The sequence below is a fragment of the Trachemys scripta genome, chromosome 4 (assembly GCF_013100865.1).
Source record: "Trachemys scripta elegans isolate TJP31775 chromosome 4, CAS_Tse_1.0, whole genome shotgun sequence".
NCBI classification, from domain to species: domain Eukaryota; kingdom Metazoa; phylum Chordata; order Testudines; family Emydidae; genus Trachemys; species Trachemys scripta.
In genome coordinates this window covers 11845351-11855527 of record NC_048301.1, presented here as the reverse complement: position 1 = coordinate 11855527, position 10177 = coordinate 11845351, and the positions used below count along the sequence as shown (strand labels likewise).

At 45.6% G+C, this 10177-nt stretch overlaps 1 protein-coding gene across 1 annotated transcript in view; it reads left to right on the top strand.

Annotated features, from left to right (window-relative positions):
- Positions 1-4811: 4811 nt before the first annotated feature.
- Positions 4812-10177, top strand: part of SLC35F4 (solute carrier family 35 member F4) — a 39948-nt gene continuing 34582 nt past the window's right edge. The window contains exon 1 of the mRNA XM_034770280.1: positions 4812-4889. The gene's annotated coding sequence lies outside the window, so the exon portion shown is untranslated. The remainder of the gene's footprint in view (positions 4890-10177) is intronic.

The following is a 10177-nucleotide window of genomic DNA, read 5'->3' as shown; positions in this document are numbered from 1 at the left end:
ATGGATGTCCCATGGTAGCTAAAAATGTATTCCAGTTTAGGACTCTAATTCCTTCAGGAAAAACAGTTAATTATTGTAGGGAGCTTCTATGTATGGGGGCGGGGGGAAGGGAAGTTAAAAATTCATTTTTGGCCAGCGGGGGCTTTGATTATTGCGGTGTGCTTCCCTCCCCCATGAGTCATTTGTATGCATTTCACTGTCAAGATGTTTGAAATCCCACAATACCTTTTTCTCAAGGGAGCTTACAGTCAAACTTATGCAAACTCTTTCTTCTCAGGTGCCTCCCGATCATCTGTCACCCGATGCAAGCCAGGAGCCAACTGCCCCATCACACGCAGTGGCATCAGTAGGCAGCTCTCCCCTTTATCTGTTGCTGAAGATTCTGCTGCTCCCATTCTTGAGCTGCAGAGTCGAAGCCCCTCTGGAATTTGCCGGCACAGCAGAGTCGAGAGGCAGATCAGATCAGGTAGGAACAATAGCCGCCTCTCTGGCACGGCGAGAGGCCTGCGAAAGGCCGCTTTCGTCTGTCGTGGAAGGATGCCGTGGTTGGTGCAGTGTCAGAAAGCATTGACATGGTTTCCTCTGCCGTGAGCAACACAGCCACACGAAAGCCATTCCTTTGTCGGTTGCAAATTGGGGTTTGGAGGGATTGAAGAGTGGAGGGGGGAAAGAGGCATGGTCCCTAGTAGGAATATATGCTTTAGTATCTGAGAAGTTGGCTGTATAAGCCCAATAGTCACGGAAGACCTTTAAAGGATGATAAATAATAACACACAATTTTACAAAATGGTTGTGTTTCCTTAGCTTCAGCCAGGCCAGAGCCCAGGGACCCTTAAAAGCCAGCTCTATTCCTTCTCAAAGCCACTGGCCCTCTCACCTCAGATCATGGATGTTCTGAAGAGGAGGAAGAGAAAGAGCAAGAGGTGGAATGATATCTAGGCAAGATCATCAACCCCAGTTCAGATCACCAGTCAGCTGCTGAGGAAGACATCAGGGCTTACCACAGGATGTAGCCTCCCCCTTTACTGCAGCAGTGTAGCCCAAGTGAACCTGTAGGTATGGTGCTGCCTCTGGTTTCTTCATCAGCAGATCAACTTGGGCACTGGTGGCTCCTTCATCCGTGTGGGTGGGATGGATACAACCATGACGTATTGGCCTGTGGCAGAGTTTTCAAGTCTGCTGAATTCTTCTAGCAGGAGGAGAGCAGTTGGCACTGAAATAGCATCATTGCCCAAGCTCCTTGGGAAAACTCTGGAGTCAAAGTGGCAAGAGGAGGAGGAGGGGGCGGAGGCTGATCTCCCAAACACATTGAGAACGTGGGCGACGAGTCTCCTCTTCTGTCTCTCCATTGCCCAAACTCTGAGAAGAGGAAGCCATTTCTAGTGTCCCAATCAGCAGGGTAAATTGAGGGAGCTAGTAGTCCTGTAGAAAGAACATATATGATGGCAAAAAGGGAATTCAGTAGAGAGTTGCAGAGAGAACTGCTGGGTATCCTGGAAAAATATCTGAGATACCCTGAGACAACAGTAAATAGCATGCAAGAAGAATCATACCCAAGACACTAGAGACCTGATTCTGATCTCACTTATATTGGTGATCGGGACTGACTTCATTCAAGCCAACACCTATGTAAAACCAAAATCAGAATCAATCCTGAGTTCTCTAAGGAAGGACCTTGGTCCCTCTGAGAAGCGGTAGCGCCCTGACCTGATTCTCCTTGAACTTGGCACCCTATCACTTTCGACTGCATCCCCTTTCAGTTCTGGGCCTCCCTTTCTAAGGAATAAGGTCTGAGCAAGGTTGTCTTGGGAAAGTACTGTAGCTAGACAGGGGCAGTATAGATCCACATGAGAAGTAGTCACAAAGAAAGCATAGTGACCTAAATTTCGGGTAAAGCTGCCCTCTCTCTACAAGATGGATGGCAGACACTGATGCATTTAGAAGAGCAGCCTGTGCGTTATGCTGTTTCACGTACCACTCCTTTGCAAGACCCCCTTTTTTTTTTTTTTTTTTTTTTACCATACTGCCATTCAGGCATCGTAAGCAAAGACTATGTTAGCAATAGTGAAAAGTTAAACATAGAATGTATGGGGTTTTCTGGTCACTAGCTGCTTTCCAATACCGTGTTCCTCTGGTCACAATGTCTTATCAGTTCTGTCCCTTTCCCTCTGTGCTTCTTGGCTCCCCAAATTTGTTTCTGTGCCCATGACTGGTGATGTTTATTGCTGTGTTGCTGATTGGATTAATTGCAGACACAGAGGAGCTCTGCCATCTTGGTGGTTGTGACAAGTTATTTACTGGTTGCTTTGACTGATGTGTTTGTTTATTTTGTGGTAGCTCACCCTTCAGCATCTACGCATTGGTTCTGCTTCCCTGCCCCGGCCTGGGTCCACCCTGATGACCAGTAGAAATGGAATCTTTGGAAATATCCTACCCATTTAGTACGGATTTATTTATGCCCGTTATGCCTGTAGGCCACCCTCTTGGAATCCAGGCCCCAGGCTTGTTATTCAGAATTGTTATTGTTTTTTTAATCTTTGCTGGTGGATGAGACTTTTGAAGTGCTTAAGTGATTCAGGAGCAGAAATTCCATGGACTTTTGAAGGAACTTATGCTACTTAGGCTAATCCACCATATAAGATTAATCAGACCGGAGGCCAAGCAAGAACTCACAAGGAGTGTATGTTTCTGTTATTTTCATTAACATCCACATCTGGGACTGCAAAATCCAAACCAAATGCTAATGATAGCTTCGTGCACAGTTAGTTGTTTGGTAATTGGAGAATGTAGGGCCCGTGCAAAGGTGTTTTAGCCTTCTGTTATTCTGTGATTACTGTAACTATTAGATCAGTGAGAGTTAATTGTTTGGTAGTTCTCTCTTGCAGGTAACCCCACCTGTGGATATTACATAACATATTCTGTGCAAGCATCTCTGGTTTGCAAACAAACTATAATTTACCTTTCAGTAGTAGCGGTCAGTCATTATTAGTATGACTAAAATATCCTGCTCTGGCTTCTGCCCCCCATCAGTTAAAGAGAATGTTAAACCGACTGCATTTTGTAAAAACTATCTTTTCAAAGCACTCTCTAATTATTCTCTGCATGTTATTAATAGACCTTGAATTTTATTTGAACTCTTTTTTTCACTATTAAACAACAGAACAGCTAAATAGCTGTCACTTTGGGCATGGACAAGGTTCTGCCGTCCCTGTCTATCGTGCTGTTTGCTGGAATGGCTGCAGTGTTGTGTTTCTATAACTTAACTCTTTTATAAGGTTAGATTGTTGGCCTATTGCTCAGCCCCCAACCTGGAGGTCCAGTGGGACTTGGGGGTTGGGGGGGCCTGGTCCCTATCCTTTGACCTCTCTGGCTTGGGTGGCCCAATGAGGAGTTAAAACTCCTGCTGGTGTACCTCCTTACCATCTATAGTCTAGAAAGAGGCCACTGCACAGTTGCAAAATGCACTGTTTCCTCATTATAAAGTTCTTGGTTATAATGCATTCTCTGATATAATTAAAAGAAACACTTCCAAGATCAAATTCACCCCGATGTACCTCTACTAACTTGGTCCACTACGTTTACATCATGTTAATCCTATATCAAAGGCAACTGCATCAAAGGGAAGTCAAGCTTTGGTCTGAAATCCCGCCTTTCTCACATGTTGTTATGTTGAACTGCTCCATAACAGAACTCATGATGATGTATCCTATCGTCACAGCTGGTGTATAGTTCCTATTCACATTAATAAACAAATCGATCCCCACAATATATCATGTCATACGCTGGTCAAATCTATAGACAGTAAAATCATGTAGTTAAGGTAGCTGTTGTTCATGTGGAGTAGCTACTTGTAGTGATTTTTAACATTAACCCCTTTATTCCTGAAACCAAACCACCATGGTACATTCGCATGTAGTAAGATAGCGTAAGCTCACTACTCTACTGGCACATCAGACCAAGGAGCAAAACGAATCAACCGTTTCACTATTTCCACAGTAACTAGAGTACGGAATGAGAACTATCTATTTCTTCTTTGTTTCTATCTAGTGATTTTATTACCAAGATCTAGTTTTATTCCATTTCCATTTTTAACTGTACGGCTGCAAATCTGTCTCATTCTATGTGATGAACTTTAAAAGGAAATGACCAAACTATTTTTTCCCTAAGCTAATAAATAAAAATGTGCTTTCTGAGTCAAGACCTCTGAATCGTAAAGGTTTGTTTCTAGTTTCAGATCTATGGGCTCACAGAGCAAACATACACAGTTTTTGGCTTTGTAACATAGTTGGCCGTAAGAGAGGGATACGGCTGCATGCTACAGGCTTGACTGACCAAAGAAGGACCCGAAACAGTGGCAACAGCTGGTACCTTGTGCCACTGTAATTTGGTCGTACTTTGTTCCCATCACCTTGAAATTGCGGTTGTTTTATTACTGAAGTAATTCTTTACAGCATTCCAAGTCCTTGGCTGGGGGGCATTGTGTTTGGTCCAGGGAGATGAGGTGCTAAAGAAACCGATACTGTAGCAGAAATTATGAATTCCTTGAAATGGACCCATTTTGCCTGTAACTCTCCTCTTTTTTTTTTTTCAGGAGAAGAAGGGACGCAAACCCATACCGAGAACAACAGTCAAGAAAACCAAGCACAGACCCGGTGTCAGTCTTGCACATCTACATTTCTTAAGGTTGTCTGGGGATTTCTAATAATCTTATCAGTCTCATCCTCTTGGGTTGGAACCACACAGATTGTGAAAATCACATATAAGAACTTTGACTATCCATTTTTCATGACTTGGTTTTCAACAAACTGGAACATTATGTTTTTCCCCGTTTATTATTCTGGGCACCTTGCAACCGCACAGGAAAAGCAGTCTCCAATCAAAAAATTCAGGTAGGTTTTATTGTGACACTGTCGCTTTAAGTATCTCCATAACTGTTGACTCAAATGACAGCTGTTTTCTTAGATATAGACACTAGCTATATAGTTTGCTTTTTGGTATGATGGAGCAGAATAAAGATCACACTTTATTTTAAGGTTCCCAGTCATATGTCGTTTATTAGAAGTTAATAGATTATTTACATATGCTTGAATAAATGGTTAATTTTTATAGATTGTTATTGAGTTCAACAGGTCAATTGGTTGCTTATAACCAGGGCTTATAAACATGGATTATACTTTGTATTAATGCGCTTATAGCCATCTATAACAGATACTATTTGCATCTGTAACATACAACCTTAATGTAAAGTCTGATCAGAATAAATCAGAGCTGGCCAAGATGAAACTTAAAGCTGGGGAGATGGAAGATTGCAGCTTGTCTTAAGGGCCCCTGTAGGGGAATAATGGTATGAAAACCATTTCCCCACGCCCCTGTGTAGGCTATCCACATATCAGGCCACAGTCTGCCTTGAGGGGAGTAGGGAGATGGTTTTCATCCCCTTTCCATAAAGCCTGCTTCCCCCCGTGCTGGGAGAGCCAGGGAAGGAATTGTGAACTATAGAGTCACAGTTCCCTCCCTAGTCTGCGCTTTGGACAAAGCAGCTACATGCTGCCCCTTGCTATGGGCTGAGAGCAAACTCAATCTAGCCTGAAGTGAAGAAATGCTGGGAGCATAATTGCAGTTATAATTTTAGGTTGTATGGGCAGTAACATACACATCTAGGGTTGCCACCCGTCTGGTTTTTACCCAGATAGTCTGGGTTTCGGCTTGTCTGTCCGGGTGCCATTTGACAAGCCCTGATGTCCCTTTTTTTTTTAATCTGGGAGGTGGAGAAGGGGATGAGGACTTAGGAGAGGAGGTGGAGAAGGGAGTGGAGTTTCAGGGGAAGAGGCGGGGCTTTGGGGGAAGAGGCGGAGATGGAGCAGGGTCTTGAGGGAAGAGGCGGATCAGGGGTCGGGCCTGGGTGGAAGAGGCAGAGCAGGGGCAGGGTCTTGAAGGAAGAGGCGGAGCAGGGGGTGAGGCCTCGGGAGTCCAGACATTAGAAAGGTAAAACCCGATACACATCCCTGTTCCTCTCCAGTAGCCAACTTGCAATTGCTCCAGGGACTGCAACTGAATTTGACTCACAAGAGGTAAAACATCCTGCCAAAGCAATCATAGGGCAATTTTAAACAAGGACCAGATTCGGATACTCTTACTCTTGTTTGGTAACACCTTGCTCTGCAAGCAACCCCACTGGTTTCATCAGTGTATGTGAAGTAAGGTTAGGGTGACCAGATGAGAGACGTGAAATATCGGGACGTGGGGGGGATGGGAGGGGTGCCAGCGGAGCAACAACAACAAAAAAGCCCCAAGAGCCACCGGAGCATAGGAAAAATTGGTGGGGGCTGAGCACCGGCAGCTCCACGCCCCGCCTGCCCGCACCAGCTCACCTTCGCTCTGCCTCCACCTCCCCTGAGCGGGCTGCCGTGTCCTGCTTCTCCCCTTCCCTCCAGCGCTTGCGTCACCAGAGAGCTGATTAGCGCAAGCCGGGAAGGGAGGGGTGAGGAGGAGGAATCCGGTGTGCTTGGGGAAGAGGTGGGGCCAGGGCGGGGATTTGGGGAGGGATCCAATGGGGCAATGAGGGGGCGGGGCTGGGGCCGGGGCCAGGGCGGGGATTTGGGGAGGGATCCAATGGGGGAGGGAGGGGCGGAGTCGGGGTGGGGCCGGGGTGGAGTTGGGGCGGGGGGGCACGAGCCCCCTCCGCCTGTGTGCCAAAGGGCAAAATATCAGGACAGTTCGCGTCCCGGCCGAACATCGGTCGGGACACGGGACAAACAAGTAAATATCAGGACGTCTGGTCACCCTAAGTAAGGTATTAGTCAATATATGGGTATCAGATTCTGGTCTGGACTCCTTACTGAGGATGGAATGATACTTCCATTGAGAACACTAGGAGTTTTAACAGCAGCAGGATTGGGGCCTATGGACCAAATCCCTCACTCTGATGCTCTTGTAGGGATCCCAGGTCTGAAGTTGGACTTAAGTTATTATTTACATCATATCAGTCCATCTAAAATTGGACCGTTGCTATTAATTAATTGCTGCCCCAAAGATCACAGTGGTTTGTGCAAGAAAGATCCCTTCATCCTGCTTCTTCCTAAACTGGGATGGTTTTTGAGAACATCAACCACTATCTGCTTGGCTTCTGCGTGTGAGGCTAGGCAGGAGAACATAGCCCAATAATAGTCAATATAGAGCAAATGAATGAACGTCAGGGTGAATGCTGTGCTATTATTTGTGTGAACAAATCGTTTCTGTGTGTAAATCAGTTAATCGTCTGATTATACATCCACCACAACAAAAGTCTGAGAATAACCATTTGTGCAGCCTGCAAATATCTATATTATTAAGAAAGCCCACCTCCCCTCTACCTGTTCATACAGCCCACACTCACTAAAATATTTATGCCCTGTAGTATGCCCCTGGATGCTCTGATACAGTGTTTTACAATTTTATTTGAATTAATGCACTCTCTGGGCCTGATCTAAAGCCCATTGAAGTCAATGGGTCAGGCCCTGAAAAGGAAGATGTTGCTTTAGTTGATGTTGACTGGAAGCATAATACTTATCAGCTGAATGTAGACTGTGTGGGCCTGATCCTGGAGCATCTCCTGCTGAGTATCCTGAGAGTAGACAGTGCTCAGCATCTTGAGAGATACATCGCCCCTGGGCCATATGTCTGGTGCAGGGGGGTTTCAAACTTATCCAAATTACAGGGATTTTATTGTCAGCTCCTCCCCACCCCCACAATGGCCTCCAGGGTTCTCCCTCACGTGCATTACCTAAATGTAACTAGGACATTCTGAGAGCTTTGACCCACACTCACAAAAGGCCCACGGGATTTAAAAAAAACCCAACAACCCAAATCTTTAGAGCCCAAGTGTCCAAGTTGGATGTATGTATGCGCGTGTATATGGGAATTTATGCACACAAATACCAGATGAGCAACTGCAAATTAAGTACGTGAGCATGCACAAATGACAAGTTAGGTGCCAGGGCTAATGTGTATGAGCGTTTGCTCGTAGAAAATCAGAATTTGCCAACATATTCTACAGCTCCCAGAGTATTTCCAATTCTAGGTATATGGTGAAATTGTGGTATTTCAGGCTCCTGTGTGTGGAGGAGAGGTTGTGGGGAGGGGGTAACTGTTGGCAAGTGATGGCTTTGTAGTAGTGGCCAGTGTATCTGATTTGCACAGGCACATTGGGCAATTAGGTAGTATTATTATTTGGGTTCATAAATTAGGTGAACCCAAATCTATCTATGTAATTGGGAAAGTCCGGGTGTAAAAAATCATCCCATAATACTATCCAGACTTCTCCTGGTCTCTTGAGGATTTTTGTTTTTCTGATTATTACCATCCTAAAACATCATTTATTGTTTTTAAAATGTATTTATAGTTATTACTTTTGTGCTCTAAGCGTTATCCCCGTTAATGAGTTCTCACTTGCGTTTTCTACCATTTATTATTTCCTTTGCTGGCTTTATTTTTGTGAAATAGATAATTTGTTTCAATCAAATCTGGCCCATGCTTATCCTTAGGCTAGTCGTGTGTGTGTGGTGGTGTTTTTTATTTCTGTAGGACAGAGTGATTCACTGGTGGCTTAAAGAGGCATGAAATTTTGTCCAATAGGTTCCGCAACAGACCATAACAAATTATGCCTATAACATCTTCTCTATGGCAGTAATAATGTCATCTACTTTTGAAATATCACCCCAGCCTATCAAAGCCTTTGCATTTAAAAAAAAAAAAAGTCCTGTTAGTCAGGACAAAAGTCTTGGTTTTCAGCTTTGGGTTTGCTGGATTATGAAGGTTAAAGGCTTTGAAATTGTTTTGAAACTCTCACCGCTTACCCTTGAGATTCCGTTTTTTAGTCTTAAAAGTGACTCACTGTTGCAACCTGTCCCCTGAATTTCAATTTGCCATTTTAGCCTTCTCACGGTAGAATATTTTAACACAGCTCCTGCCATTTTCCGACTGGTTGTAGATTAAACGTAAGCACCTGCCAGAGAGCCTGAAATGTGAGGGAAGCATGAAGCCCGAACTCTTTATGAAGGGCGAGTAATGAAATGTTGTGGAGCTCACAGGGAAAGTGGTCCCCATTAAAAAGTCAGCCTTTGCCATTAGTCTACTCACAGTGATATCTGCAGTTGTTCCCTGGAAATAGCTGGATGGCATCTCACATACCACTGAGTAAGGGCTGGTACCAAATGTTGGTTCCCTAATGGTGGGCACTGTAGGCTCTAGAGCGCATTCCTTCAAGCACTCAATCCAGAATATCTACTGCACCTAGGAGTCCAGGGAAAGCGAGCAGGTGCTGAGTAGCATTGAGGCCCTGATTACAGACATTGTTTATGGCTGCGGGTGCCAGCAAGAGATGACTTCGCTGGGAAGTATCAAATTTCTAGTGACAAGGACAACGCAGGATAATGAGATACAGTAAGTAACTCCTCACTTAACGTTGTAGTTACGTTCCTGAAAAATGCAACTTTAAGTGAAATGATGTTAAACGAATCCAATTTTCCCATAAGATTTAATGTAAATGTGGGGGGTTAGGTTCCAAGGAAATTTTTTGGGGGCAGACAAAAGGCATTATATACTGTACAGTACTGTACTGTGATGGGGAGGTGCCCCTGGCTTACCCCACACAGGCACAGCACGCTTCAGACAATGAGGCAGGCAAGGACGCTAGGAAGCACCTTGTGCAGCAGCAGCTTCCCCCCCAGAAAAACAGGTGCTGACTTTGCCAGGGGATGCTCCAGGCCTGCCTCTTCCCGTCCCCGCTCCACTCCAGGCCAGCCTCTTTCCACCCCCACTCCACCTCCACACCGGAGCACGCCGCGTCCCCGCTCCTCCCCCTTCCTCCCAGCGCTTCCCTGCCGCCAAACAGCTGTTTGGCAGCACTTAGGACTTTCTGGGAGGGAGGGGGAGGAGCGGAGATGCGGCGCTTCCCCACTCCTCCCCTTCCCACCAGTGACGGATTTAGAGTTAGTGGGGCCCGGTGCTCAGCTTCATTTTTGGGGCCCCCTCGTGGGGGGATCATTCTCTCTTATTCCCACTCCCCCCCCGTTTTTCATTCTTTTTTTTCTCCATTCTCCTCTTGGGGCTCAGGGCTGGGGGTGTGGGGTCTGGGAGGGAGTTAGGGTGCAGGAGGGCGCTCAGGGTGGGGTGCGGGGTCTGGGAGGGAGTTAGGGTG